The 14,752-nt window shown below is 43.7% G+C and overlaps 1 protein-coding gene across 13 annotated transcripts in view; it reads left to right on the forward strand.

Annotated features, from left to right (window-relative positions):
- Positions 1-14,752, forward strand: part of LOC144495127 (long-chain-fatty-acid--CoA ligase 1-like) — a 190,326-nt gene that overhangs the window by 91,787 nt on the left and 83,787 nt on the right. Inside the window, exon 1 of one of the 13 annotated variants that reach the window (XM_078215070.1) lies at positions 10,737-10,851. The exons of 11 other annotated variants lie outside the window; for them this stretch is intronic. The gene's annotated coding sequence lies outside the window, so the exon portion shown is untranslated. Of the gene's footprint in view, positions 1-10,736; positions 10,852-14,752 lie in introns of those variants that run through there. One more of the 13 variants, XM_078215063.1, reaches the window with a different exon arrangement.

Consider the following 14,752-nt stretch of genomic DNA (forward strand, 5'->3'; position numbering starts at 1 on the left):
TCTAATCACTGCTGTAAACCGATCAAAGGTCAAGTGCCTTGCGATTTATTATCTGAACTCTTTGATTAGATTATTGGTAACTAACTGCATGCCATTACTTTTCCCTTTCTTCTGTTGTGGGAAATTCACCACTTCGGAGTCCGACTTGGAGGTTCAACAAAACAGCTTTATTCGGACAAAGCTTTGGGAGAAGCACTGGTACTCCGCAGTACTGGCAGCTACCTTCTCAACTACACAATGGTAGTTGAGCATCTTTTATACTTTTTAGATAATAGACATTACGGACATTAGCCGTTAGCACATCGTTACAAGTTGAGTAGACGGATACAGACATCGACAGTTAACACGTCGTTACAAGCAGACAGGTACGGACATTGACAGTTAACACATCATTGTACATAGAGTGGATACATTTATGCAGTTATGTCCTCTATCAATGACTGGTTTTGATATATACATTTATGTATTTATGTCCCATCAGTGGCTGATCTCGTTACATTTATGCATTTATGTCCCCATCAGTGGTTGATCTTGTTATCAAACTCATTGTTCTGGGTCTGCTCTTATCTCAAGTCTTAAGGTGCCTCAACGTCTGACCAGTTTCCTGCAGCAATTTAGACATTGCAGGTTTTAACTCTTTGTGTAACTGTCTGTACCCAAAGTCAGTGCCTCTTAATGTCCCTTCCCAGAGTCCATTGTGTGTGTGTCAGGTAACCATTTTGTGTCCATCACTTTGATTTCACCATAACACTTCCAATAGGCTGCTGCTCATTCCAGCAATTGGTCTACTGCAGGTTTTGTTTCCTTTTATTAACAAAACTAAAACTTCCCTGTGTAGGATTACATTGAAAAACTATGACAAAGCAAGTTCCATTTAATTAATTAGAAATATCATTCCGTTAAACATCCATTGAGGATATATATTTCGACTGCAGAAATCCATGGGCCATTGATCCTGTCGCACGTGTTAGGGACCAGATCAGAAACTCCAAGGTACATTAGGAAGCTAGCCTAGAACCTAACTTTTTATGATTTTGGCATTAGGGTGAGCATAAGATGTTCCACTCCAGGTATGATTCAATTGATCCACTAGGAAGTTTTTATCAAAACAAACTTTATTTAAGAATACAGTTAGAATATAACAAAAAAAAGTAGCATAACCTTTACCAATTTAAATGCTTAAACCTGACTAGTTATAGTTCTTTCAGCTACTTATCTTTATAGTTCCAATAGAAGCAGCATCCCATCTTCAGAACCAGTTAGCACCAAAAGCAGATATGCTCACTTGGATGCTAGATTTCTAGTTTAACACCTCTAGACAGACTTGGACAGACACCTGTCTTCTGGCTCTCATACAGCAGAATCCCAGAGAAAGATCCACCCTGAAACAGCAGAATTTCAGAGTAAAAGACTTGTCGTTGACACTGGTGTGGCAACAATAATCTCTCCCTCAATGTCAACAAAACGAAGGAGATGGTCATCGACTTCAGGAAGCGTAAAGGAGAACATGCCCCTGTCCACATCAACGGGGATGAAGTAGAAAGGGTCGAGAGCTTCAAGTTTTTAGGTGTCCAGATCACCACCACCATCAACCTGTCCTGGTCCCCCCCCATGCTGACCCTATAGTTAAGAGAGCCCACCAACGCCTCTACTTTCTCAGAAGACTAAGGAAATTTGGCATGTCAGCTACGACTCTCCAATGTTTACAGATGCACCATAGGAAGTATTCTTTCTGGTTGTATCACAGCTTGTTATGGCTCCTGCTCTGTCCAAGACCGCAAGAAACTACAAAAGGTCGTGAATGTAGCGCAATCCATCACGCAAACCAGCCTCCCTTCCATTGACTCTGTCTACACTTCCCGCTGCCTCGGCAAAGCAACCAGCATAATTAAGAACACCACGCACCCCGGACATTCTCTCTTCCACCACCACTGTCGGGAAAAAGATACAAAGTCTGAGGTCACGTACCAACAGACTCGAGAACAGCTTCTTCCCTGCTGCTGCCAGACTTTTGAATGGACTTACCTTGCATTAAGTTGATCTTTCTCTACACCCTAGCCATGACTGTAACACTACATTCTGCACTGTCTCCTTTCCTTCTCTACGAATGGTTTGTTTTGTCTGTATCATGCGCAAGAACAATACTTTTCACTGTATATTAATACATTTGACAATAATAAATCAAATCAAACTTTGACCCTGACTATCCACCCTGCCTATGCCTTACATAATTTTGTAGACCTCTATCAGGCCTCCCCTCAGCCTCCATCTTTCCAGTGAAAACAATCCTAGTTTATTCAACCTCTCCTCATAGTCAACACCCTTGCAATCAGGCAACATCCTGGCGAAGCTTCTTTGCACTCTCTCCAAAGCTTCCATGTCCTCCTGGTAGTGTTGTGACCAGCACTGCATGTAATACTCCAAACGCAGCCTAACTAAAGTTTTATAAAGCTGCAACATGATTTCCAAACTCTTGTACTCAGTGCCTGGCTGATGAAGGCAAGCATGCCATATGCTTGCTTAATCACCTTGGCCACCTGTGTTGCCACTTTTAGGGAACTGTGAACCTACATGCCCAAATCCCTCTACTTTATTGTTTCTAAGGTTCTGCTATTTACAGTATGCAGATATAGATAACATGGCACCCTTTGTTTTTAAAAAAACTTGCTGAGCAATTGTGTACAGGATGATTTGACATTTCTATTGAGTGTGAAATACATGATTTTCAAATGGGTGGAGGAACCTCCCTGGGAAATAAGGAATAGGACTTGCTGGATTGCTTTACAGTCAGTTAGCACATGCTCGATGGGCTGAATGGTCTCTTTCTGTGCCATAATGACGCTTTTAACTCCAAATTGAGTATTTCTCACTACTAAAAATCCTGCATTTCCAAATACGGTTTCACATTGTGGAATAGTACCCAAGTTCTGTACGACCAGTTTCCCCATTCTGTATCCAAAACAGAAATAGGATGCTAAATTTTTAGTTGAGAATCCTGTGGCCAGATGCCAATTTCTTAGAATCTTGGTGTTTCAGTTTCCAATGGTGATCTAAACAGAGATTAGTGCTGCTGCTTTGGTGAGTTCCTTATTTAACTGGACCACTAACTGGGACTGTCGTAGGGGAATTGCAGAGAGCTGGTGCAGACACAACAGGCTAAATGGCCTCCTTCTGTGCTGCAACCATTCTATAGTTCTATTAATTCTACCCCATGCAACATGGGCTGGCAGCATTCCTAAAGGAACTAACAGAAAACTCTAGAGTTCTTGCCATCCTCATAGAAACACTACAGTGCACAAGGAGGCCATTGAGCCTGCACCAACCACAGTCCCATCCAGGCCCTATTCCCATAACCTCACATTTACGTTGCTAATCCCCTTGACACGCGAGTCAATTTTAACATGGCCAATCAACCTAACCTGCACATCTTTGGACTGTGGGAGGAAACCCTCATGGACATGGGGAGAACGTGTAAATTCCAGACAGACAATGACCCGAGGCCGGAATTGCACCAGGGTCCCTGGCGCTGTGAAGCAGCAGTGCTAGCCACGGTGCCCCCATGCCACCCACATGTGTCTGGGAATTGAATCTGAGGTGCATAAGAGGGGACCAAATGATGAATTCAATCTAATCAAAGCTGATAAATAACTCTACTCCATTTGCTCACCATTAGTCACTAAACCTTGACACTGTTGCCTGTCAAAACTTCATCGATCTGCCGCCGTGTTGCGTTCTTTGTTTTCTCTTAGTTCTATTTGTGGTGTTTCAACTGCTGGATTGCCTTCACTCAGAGCCTTTCTTTCTGCTGCTGTCACGGTCTTGCTACTTCTCTGCCAGTTTTTCTCGCCTTTCTAAACACCCCACAGCTTGGAAAATTTAGCTTTGTCGTAGCCAGCTGGTAGCCAAGTCACTGTATTAGCTCTTACATCATGCACTTTAGGCTGAATGTCTGTCAGCTTCTAATTCATTTGTTTTATTTCTTGTGCTTAAAAAGCTTTGTCTAACTGGCCCACCTTACCCAGATGGTGCACTGACTTATTGAACTTTTTGTGACCTTGGTACCTTTTGCTATATGCTCATCGTAAAATACAAATATGTGAATTAGGAACTGGAGAAGGCCGTTTGGCCAGTGGAGCCTGTTTCGCCATTTGATAAGATCATGGCTGATATGTTTGAACATTCTAAATATCTCCTTAAATGTCTGCCATTGCATTTTCACCAACATACCTCGTAACCTATTTTCTCGGTTCTCTTTAGCCAGCTTCGTCTTTGTATCCTTCTAATTGCCTTAAATTTAAGTGTAAAACACTAGTCTTAGATTCCCCTCCATCTATTCCTCAAAGTGAATGCATTATTCAATCATGTTATGATCACTGCTACCTACAGGTTTCTTTTACTATGAGGTCATTAATTAATTCTGCCTCATTGCACACTGCCAAGTCAAGAACAGCCTGCTCTCTGGTTGGCTCTAGAATGTGTTGCTCTAAGAAATTGAAAGTAAAGTTAAAGTTTATTTATTAGTCACAAGTAAGGCTTACATTAACACTGCAATGAAGTTACTGTGAAATGAAAGCACACTTGTAAACCCGTTTTCCAGGCTACCTTTGCCAAACTGATTGTCCAATCTATATGTAAATTAAAATCACCCATGATAATTGCCGTGACTTTCTTACAAGACCACATCATTATTTCTTGCTGTATGCCCAATCCGACAGCACCTTTACTGTTAGGAAAAATGTTATTCTTCATCCAAACTGATTTATTTTAACAAGTAATTTTTTTTCTCTGCTTTCGTATTTGTTATCGCATTTTGTACACCGACCTTTGCTTTTATCCCTTCTTTATCTTATCTCTCAAATTAGTTTTGATTGCTTAAGGGGTCAAAGAGAAATTTATTTGGCTTGATGGTTTATTTTGCTTCCCCCAGGATAATAAAATGGTGGGGTGGGGCACGTATATGTTATGATGTTCAAGGCATTGCAGTAGTGTGGGGGAGTTGCTGGATGGAACAATGGGTGTTCTCCTGTCTGTCGTCGGTTGTGTGTTATCTTTGGGTGACTATCATTTTCACTATTGGATGTGAATATTGCAAAGAACCATAAGAGGGGAGATAGTTACAGGAATAGAATGAAGCAAGGCTTTGGAGCGATTAAAATAAAGGATAAGAATTTTAGACCATAAGACATAGGAGCAGAATTAGGTCACTCGGCCCATTGAGTCTGTTCCGCCATTCAATCATGGCTGATATTTTTCTCAACCCCATTCTCCTGTCTTTTCCCCATAACCCCTGATCCCCTTATTAATCAAGAACCTATCTCTGTCTTAAAGACACTCAATGACCTGGCCTCCACAGCCTTCTGCGGCAAAGAGTTCCACAGATTCACCACCCTGGCTGAAGAAATTCCTCCTCATCTGTTTTAAAGGATCGTCCCTTTAGTCTGAGGTTGTGCTCTCTAGTTCTAGTTTTTCCTACTAGTGGAAACATCCTCTCCACGCCCACTCTATCCAGGCCTCGCAGTATCTTGTAAATTTCAATAAGATCCCCCCCTAATCCTTCTAAACTCCAATGAGTACAGACCCAGAGTCCTCAACCGTTCCTCATACGACAAGCTCTTTATTCCCGGGATTATTCTTGTGAACCTCCTCTGGATCCTTTCTAAGGCCAGCAGATCCTTCCTTGGATATGGGGCCCAAAACTGCTCACAATACTCCAAAGCTTTGATGTACTGACAGAGGAGTGATGGGTAATGGGAATTGATGCGAGTTTCGGTTAGAGGTAGCAGAATCTTGAACAAGCTCAGTAGTTATGCAGTGTGGAAGTTGGGAGGCTGGCCAAAAGAGCACTTGACTAGTTGAGTCTTGAGGAATGGTTGAAGATGTCAGTAGTGGCTGAGCTGATGCAGGTAAAAATCTGATGCACATTATAGAATTCTTACAGCGCAGAAGGAGGCCATTCGGCCTATCGAGCCTGCACCGACAACAACCCCACCCAGGCCCCATCCATGTATTTACCTTGCTAGTGCGCCTAACACTAGGGGGCAATTTAGCATGGCCAATCTACCTAAACCGCACATCTTTGGAGTGTGGGAGGAAACCGGAGCACCTGGAGGAAACCCATGCAGACACAGGGAGAATGTGCAAACTCCGCACAGAAAGTGACCTAACCCGCGTCCCTGGCGTTGTGAGGCAGCAGTGCTAACCACTGTGCTGTACATGCTGGAAGCGCTCAGTAGATTAATCGGCATCTATGGGGAGAGCTAGATAAGTTGATATTCAAGATATTTCTCTTCAGAAGTTGAATTTTGACTAAAGTTCCACAAGCTGAAATCTTAGCTTGTCCATTCTCTCTCAAACTGCTGAGTGAAGTAAAATTCCAGTGGTTTTCATGAATGGAACTGAATTTACCGCAAACATGGAGCAAAATGAACCGTTTACACCCAATGCCTGTGAGTTAAGCTATATCTGGGTTAGTAGTAACTGCACCGGCTGCATACTGAATTAAACCTGGAGGAGAAAGAAAAATAAATAAATAACGGAAAATGCTGGAAAAGTTCAGCAGGTCTGGCAGCATTCATGGAGAAAGAAACCGAGTTAACGTTTTGAGTCCAAAAACTCTCTGTTTCTCTGTCCACAGATGCTGCCAGACCTGCTGGCTTTTTCCAGCACTTAGTTTTCATTTCCTTCTTCAGCACCCATAGTATTTTGTTTCTATTTTAGCTGAAATGAAAGGGACTGGATAGTTGGAATTAAGCTTCTAAAAGTAAACTAACTGCGAGGAATGCTGTCCTGCCAGAATAGCACGTCAGTGTATTGGCACCACTGATTAATGATGCAGTGTATCATTCTATCAGTTTGTGATAGGATGGAGATCTTGGATGTGACCATTCTGAGGTGTTGAACACTCTCTTTCTCGCTAGGAGACAGAGTCTGGCGATGAACCAGAGCTTTCAGAGAGGATTGACTGCCTACTCTTCAACTGAGACTATAGGGAAGGGGATCTTTGGTCTCTCTCTCTCTCTCTCCCCCCTCCTTTCTCTCTCTCTCTCCCCCCTCCTTTCTCTCTCTCTCTCTCTCTCTCTCTCTCTCTCTTCCCCCCCCCCCCCCCCCCCCCCCAACCCCCTCTCCCTGTTTCAACCTTCCAATTCTGCTTTTCCCTATCAGAGCACCTGTTTTCCGATCTGTCAGCAACTCACCAGGGCCACTTGAGGCGACTGCACAGCATGAAGAGCTGCTTCAATTAAGCTGAGAAGCTGGAAAGGCTTTGATTAGTTGTGCTGAAGAGCTCCAGCCATTGCCATTGCTGTTCAAAGAAGTATTTCTCTGAAATGCTTTCACCGCTCGACAGATGATTGCCAACTTCTTGGAAGACACTTCACCTTGTCTTGCACTTTACTCACCTTCATGCATTTTTCTGTTGCTGGCCTTCACCATGGCATTGGAGCAGCTTGGACAGCTCTACTTTGAATCTCTTAAGAGAGGCAAGAGCAGAAGCCAGCGGCTCCACCATCAGGAACATCAGCCCTTTCTCCAGCTGCCTTTCGTCAGCCTTGTGCCCCTCCACAAGAGATAGGGGATGAAATCATAGAATCATAGAAATCATAGAAACCTTACAGTGCAGAAGGAGGCCATTCGGCCCATCGAGTCTGCACCGACCACAATCCCACCCAGGCCCTACCCCCACATATTTACCTGCTAATCCCGCTAACCTACGCATCTCAGAACTCTAAGGGGCAATTTTTAACCTGGCCAATCAACCTAACCCGCACATCTTTGGACTGTGGGAGGAAACCGGAGCACCCGGAGGAAACCCACGCAGACACGAGGAGAATGTGCAAACTCCACACAGACCCTGGAGCTGTGAAGCAGCAGTGCTAACCACTGTGCTACCGTGCTGCCCATGAGACATCCTGTGGGAAGGAGGTTAGATCCTCAACACAGGCGGAAAAACAACTCTCTTGAAATGTGTGAGCATCTTATTATCCCCATCAGCCCTTTCTGTTAATTCACCTTTGAAATGGTGCAGGGGGATCTTTTACACCCCACTGAAAGAGCAAATGGGTTTAACATCTCACTCAAAAGACAGCACCGCTGACAGTGTAGCATTCCCTCAGTACTGCGCTGGAATTTTAACTTGCGTTTTGAGCTGAGAACGGGGAATCGTTAATGGGGAAGTAGTATGAGTGTGAATGGAGGAAGGAATTACAAGCGGAGTTGCAGGTTCTTCAATTGACACCAAATAGGATAAGTGTTCAGTTAGTTAAAGCAGTGAAAGGCAGTAAGGAGTAGATATAAGAAACACTTTAATTTTTATTGCACCTCTGGACATCCCAAAGTATACCTCAACCATTGACATAGTTTAGAAGTGTTGTTGAGGTGCAGGAAGCGGGGCAGCCAATTTGCTTAGAGCAAGCTCTCTCAAACAATCCTACGGTGCAGAAGGAGGCCATTTGGCCCATCGAGTCTGCACTGACCACAATCCCACCCAGGCCCTTCCTCATAATCCCATGCATGCATTTACCCTAGCTAGTCCTCCTGACACAAAGGGGCAATTTAGGATCGCCAATCCACCTAACCCACACATCTTTGGACTGTGGGAGGAAACCGGAGCACCCAGAGGAAACCCACGCAGACATGGGGAGACCGTGTAAAGTCCACACGGGGAATCGAACCTGGGTCCCTGGCGTGGTGAGGCAGTAGTGCTAACCACTGTACCACTGTAATAATCAGGCTTCCATTTTATATGTCGATGTTGATCAAGGGCTATGAGTTGGTCAGGACGACAGGAGTATTATCCTGATATTTTTTGAGCCAACAGCATTCTGACTCAGTTGTACAATTGCTACCAAGTATATTTGAGTTATGTGTTAAGATTGAGAACAAGTCCTTTCGCAGTCCTGGAATCCTTTCCTTCACTGTATCAAGGTTCTTGGGGATGTTCGTAAAGCTGAGTTGCTCTGCCTCTCTTTCTAAGCTTTTTGGGTGAGGCTGTTGAGCAGTCCAACTTCGTATGAAAAGCAAACTGCAACTGGTCCAGACACAGTGGTTAGCACTGCTGCGTCACGGTGCCAGGTACCCAGGTTCGATTCCTGGCTTCGGTCATAGTCAGAGTTTTACAACATGGAAACAGGCCCTTCAGCCCAACTTATCCATGCCGTCCTTTTGTTTTTAAGCCCCTAAGCTAGTCCCAATTGCCCGCATTTGACCCATATCCCTCTATACCCATCTTACCCATGTAACTGTCTAAATGCTTTTTAAAAGACAAAATTGTACCCGCCTCTACTACTATCTCTGGCAGCTCGTTCCAGATACTCACCACCCTCTGTGTGAAACATTTGCCCCTCTGGACCGTTTTGTATCTCTCCCCTCTTACCTTAAACCTATGCCCTCTAGTTTTAGACTCCCCTACCTTTGGGAAATGATATTTACTATCTAGATGTTCAATGCCCCTCATTTATCTTATAGATCTCTATAGGATCACCCTTCAGTTTTCTACGCTCCCAGAGAAAAAAGTCCCAGTCTATCCAGCCTTTCCTTATAACGCAAGCTGCCAAATCCCGGTAGCATTCTAGTAAACCTCTTCTGCACTCTTTCTAGTTTAATAATATCCTTTCTACAATAGGGTGACCAGAACTGCACACAGTATTCCAAGTGTGGCCTTACCAATGTCTTATACAACTTCAACAAGACGTCCCAACTCCTGTATTCAATGTTCTGACCAATGAAACTAAGCATGCTGAATGCCTTCTTCATCACCCTGCCCACCTGTCTGTGTAGAATTTGCACGTGCTCCGTGTCTGTGTGGGTTTCCTTCGGGTGCTCTGGTTTCCTCCCACAGTCGGACAGACGTGCTGGCTAGGTGAATTGGCCATGCTACATTCTCCCTTAGTGTACCTGAAACAGGTGCCGGAGTGTGGCGACTAGGGGATTTTCACAGTAACTTAATTGCAGTGTTAATGTAAGAATGCTTGTGACACTAATAAATAAACTTTGTTAACAACACCTCCAGAAAGGCTTCTGAGACCTTGGCGTCAGTTTTTCTCTCTCACTGTAATGCTCTCCATTGCCCAATAGAAGCAAACTCAATACGTCGAGCAAGTTCAGTCACTGAAGCCTCTCTTTTAAATGCCTCATTCACCATTTGCCTCCCAAGTCTCTCAGGAAATTGTGCAAACGTTTTGGCTGTGTAACTGATCAGCTTAGGTTGATAACTAGGCCGGAAAACTTTCCCCAAGAGCTGCAAAAAAACACTGTTACTAATTCAAGCTGCACTTTCATCCAGTGTTGACTAAGCCTTGGTAATGCTTCATTAAGGTTCACTATTATGCTGTTATCTTGTGAAGAACTGCTTGAATTCATAGTGTTTAAACAATTTTATTTTGCCTTCATGTTAATGGGAATATCAGTATTGATGCAAGTACTAAGCCTAACTATGAGGATTGATTGTTTCTGTACGGTTAGAGGAAAGTGTCTGCACATTTGTGAAGCCATTCTTTTAAAGCATCTGACAGATGCTTCCTGCTGAATATTAAAGTGAAGTCGATCCTGGTTTTCAGAATACAACAATGTTGGGAGTGTTTGGCACATTACGTTTGTCAGACACGCTTCTAAAAATGGAGTGACATTGAGATGCCAGTCTGTTTTCCTCCTGGTACCTTGGCTGCACTTGCTAACTAAGACCTGTAATTTGTAGCCTTTCACCTTTGCCCCGGTAAGCTGGGGCTCAGAGCACAGAGTGCCTAATTCCCTTTGAGATCTTGGCTGTCGAACATTCAGCAGCTCGCAACAGTTTTTTTTCCCTCTTTCCGTACTGTGTGCTCAGTTTTTGAGAATGAAGGATTGTACAGACAGATGGTGAGTGGATTCTAAGGGATTCTTTTATACTATGTGCTCAAACACTTGTTGCTAACATTTACCATCATTTGCTATCGCTTTTACCGAGCTGGTTTCTTTTTTTTAAAAAAACGTTTTGAAACCATTTAGATATCTGTGTTGATCTGATACCTTGGAATGCGGACCTGCTAGTGCACTATTTACCTAGAGTGGATTCTGTATTTCGGGGACCTGGAAGCAGGTTCTGCTGCTATCTGACGAAAGGTCTGGAAAGACTATTAGTTACGGTGAATTGCGCACCAGCTTTGTTAGCACCATCTCTTATTAACGTGGAATAGTTAACCTGCAGTACGACCTTTGAGAATGACATTGTTGACTCTGAAGTAATCTCGTGATCTGGCTGCAAAGAAAAAGCGGTGGTTGAGTACACACACTGGTCAATTTTTAAAAGTTCCATCTAGCCTTCAGGTCTATTTGAAACTTCACTGACGAGAAGCTGTGCAGCAAGCTTACAGGAGTGTGTGCATCGCAGGCTAGTGTATTTTTATTGTGTCTTTCTTGATCTGTTTTTGTGGTGAAGTGATGTGGGCCATGAGCCCCAGCAATTCCCAAAGACTTGGTTTTGATTTTTCAATCTTTTTAATGGTGAATCTGAAGTTTTGGATCACCAGTAGTTACTGAGAGTTTTTATTTCATGTGTACAGAGTTGATAGTTTAATTTCTGCTTCATTATGTGTTCCAGAAGTTGGACAGCTGATGTGTAAATTCTGTTTTGGTAGCTAGCAGCTGCACTACCTTTTGCCGAAGGCAGTTAAGTTAATCTAAGCAGTAAAATCACTTGGAAAGTTTGAAAAACTGTGCATTTGGCTGATTGCAGATGTGCAAGGCAGTTTTGAGCGCTTTTTAAAGCAGATTTTTAGATAGATTCTTGATTAACAAGGAAGGGGGTGAAAGGTTATCGGGAGTAAGCAGGAATGTGGAGTTGAGGTTACAGTCAGATCAGCCATGATCTTATTGAATGGCCGAGCAGGCTCAAGGGGCCAAGTGGCCATTCTTTTAATTCATTCCTGGAGGTGTGAACATTACTGGACATTTGTTGTCCATTCATGATTATCCTTGTGAAAGTTGAGCCATGTTCTTGAATTGCTGGCACGGTGGTTAGCACTGCTGCCTCACAGTGCCAGAGACCTGGGTTTGATTCCTGCTTGGGTCACTGTCTGTGTGGAGTTTGCACGTTCTCCCCATGTCTGCATGCGTTTCCTCCGGGTGCTCCGGTTTCTTCCCAAAGTCTGAAAGATGTGCTAGTTAGGTACATTGGCCATGCAAAATTCCCCCTCAGTGTACCCGAACAGGCACTGGAGTGTGGCGACTTGGGGATTTTCACAGTAATTTCATTGCAGTGTTCGTGAAAGCCTACTTGTGACGAATAAATAAATCTTACTGCAGTCTAGTCTGATGTAGGAGCACCCACAGTACCCTTTGAACAAGACGTTTGATCTAGCGATGAGAAGGAATGGTGAAATAGTTTGAAGTTAGGATAGTGTGTGACTTGGAGGGGAACTTGTAGGAGTGGTGTCTGTGCGTCTATTGCCCGATTCATCATGGCTACCCTTAAGGTTCTTGAAGATAGCCATGATGAAGGAGCAGCACTCACCTGATGAAGGAGCAGCGCTCCAAAAACTCGTGATTCCAAATAAACTTGTTGGACTTTAACCTGGTGTTGTGAGACTTCTTACCAAGGTTATTGAGGTCATTTGGTTATGGAGATGTGTCAAAGAAGCTTTGACAAGTTACTGCAGTGCAAATTATAAACTGTGCACACTGCAGCTACAGTGCACCAGTGATCGAGGTAGTGAATATTTAAGGTGGTGGATAGGGTATGGATCAAGCAGGCTACTTTGTCCTAAATGATGCTGAGCTGCTTGAGTGTTATTGGAGCTGTGGCTGCTCCAGTTAGGTTTCTAGTCAGTGATGTTGATGGAGAGTGATTCAACCACAGCACTGCCATTGAATATCAAGGTGAGGTGGTTCGACTTTTTATCTTATTGGAGATGGTCATTGCCTGACACTTGTGGGACACAAGTGTTACTTATCGCTCATCAGCCCAAGCCTGAACGTTCAGTTCTTGCTGCATCCGATAACACAGGGAAGTTAAATGGTCAGGTCGTGAGTTACAGTAATTGTTTGCACTTGGTATTGAGTTGGATTTTGTCAAATGCTCAGCTCCATAGGGAGGTGTCATTATTTTATCCCTTCCCCCTCCCAATCACTAAATGTGCACAATTATATCATTGTGTGAATGACTCCTCCAGGGAGGGATGTCACCACGTGGAATCTTGGCCCATTGCTGTTACGAACAAAACCGCCCTTTGTTTACTTACAAAATGCTTCTGAGACTGCATTATTTTGTGTCGCCAATTGAAGCAACAGCAATACTATATGTAATTACCATGCCAATAGAGAAATTATTATTTTTGTGTGTGTGGCGGGCGGGGGGGGGGGGGGGGGGGGGAAGAAGTAGTGAAGAGTTGCATGCTGTGACCTTATTAATCAACAAGGAGGAAAATTTTCTTATTGGTTTCACACCAAAAGTTGCAAAGATGTCTGAAGTCAAGGCATTGATTTATTCATTCAAGGAAACTCTTGTACTGCTAATGAACTACAAATATCAGTTGTATACTGTACTCCATCTGTGTCCAAGCACACACTATCTCTCTCACTCGCCACTCTAGCAGATAGGCTATTCTGTAGGTGTAGGTGCTTTTTTTTATTCCTTTCTGGGCTGCTGAAGCCTGCACTGTGCTTCCATTTGTTTCACGTTGCTGTCTCACTTCTCCCACCATACTGACTCCGCTATTTACAAATTCTCTGCACGGTACATTTCTTTAATTTCCCTCCATGTGTCTCTGGTAGATATCATTTCTGACATTTAACCATCTCCTGTTTTCCACTTAAGCAACCTTTTCTGTTTCTCCTGCATGCACACTTGTATTTTCTTCTGCTCCTGCTCATCCTTTGGTTTGCTCTTTTTTTTCTTCCAGTGCTGTTCATTTGCTTTCCCCCCTCGTCTTCTCTTGCTGTTCTTTCAGTTCTGACAAAGCATGTATACTTGAAATAACTCCTCTCCCCTTTGAGATAATGACTGACATGGTCAGTGTTGGTGTGGAGATGTCGGCGTTGGACTGGGGCAAACGCAGTAAGAAGTTTAACAACACCAGGTTAAAGTTCAACAGGTTTATTTGGTAGCAAAAGCCACACAAGCTTTCGGAGTCTTAAGCCCCTTCAGGTGAGCTGAGGAAGGGGCTTAAGGCTCCGAAAGCGTGTGTGGCTTTTGCTACTAAATAAACCTGGTGTTGTTAAACTTCTTACTATGGTCTGTTTTTGATGCTTTTGTTTTGCCCCACTGCAGCCACGTGGCTGGTAACCAAGTACAGGACAAATCTCAATATCAAAGATTAGGGTTTCGATTCAATGGTTATGTGAACATAGGACATAGAACAGTACAGAACAGAACAGGCCCTTTGGCCCAAGATATTGTGCCGAGCTTTATCTGAAACCAAGATCAAGCTATCCCACTCCCTATCATACTGGTGTGCTCCATGTGCCTATCCAATAACCGCTTAAATGTTCCTAAAGTGTCTGACTCCACTATCACTGCAGGCAGTCCATTCCACACCCCAACCACTCTCTGCGTAAAGAACCTACCTCTGATATCCTTCCTATATCTCCCACCACGAACCCTATAGTTATGCTCCATCCACCCGAGGAAATAGTCTTTGAACGTTCACTCTATCTATCCCCTTCATCATTTTATAAACCTCTATTAAGTCTCCCCTCAGCCTCCTCCGTTCCAGAGAGAACAGCCCTAGCTCCTTCAACCTTTCCTCATAAGACCTACCCTCCAAACCAGGCAGCATCCTGG

This window comes from Mustelus asterias, chromosome 6 (genome assembly GCF_964213995.1).
Source record: "Mustelus asterias chromosome 6, sMusAst1.hap1.1, whole genome shotgun sequence".
Taxonomy (NCBI): Eukaryota; Metazoa; Chordata; class Chondrichthyes; order Carcharhiniformes; family Triakidae; genus Mustelus; species Mustelus asterias.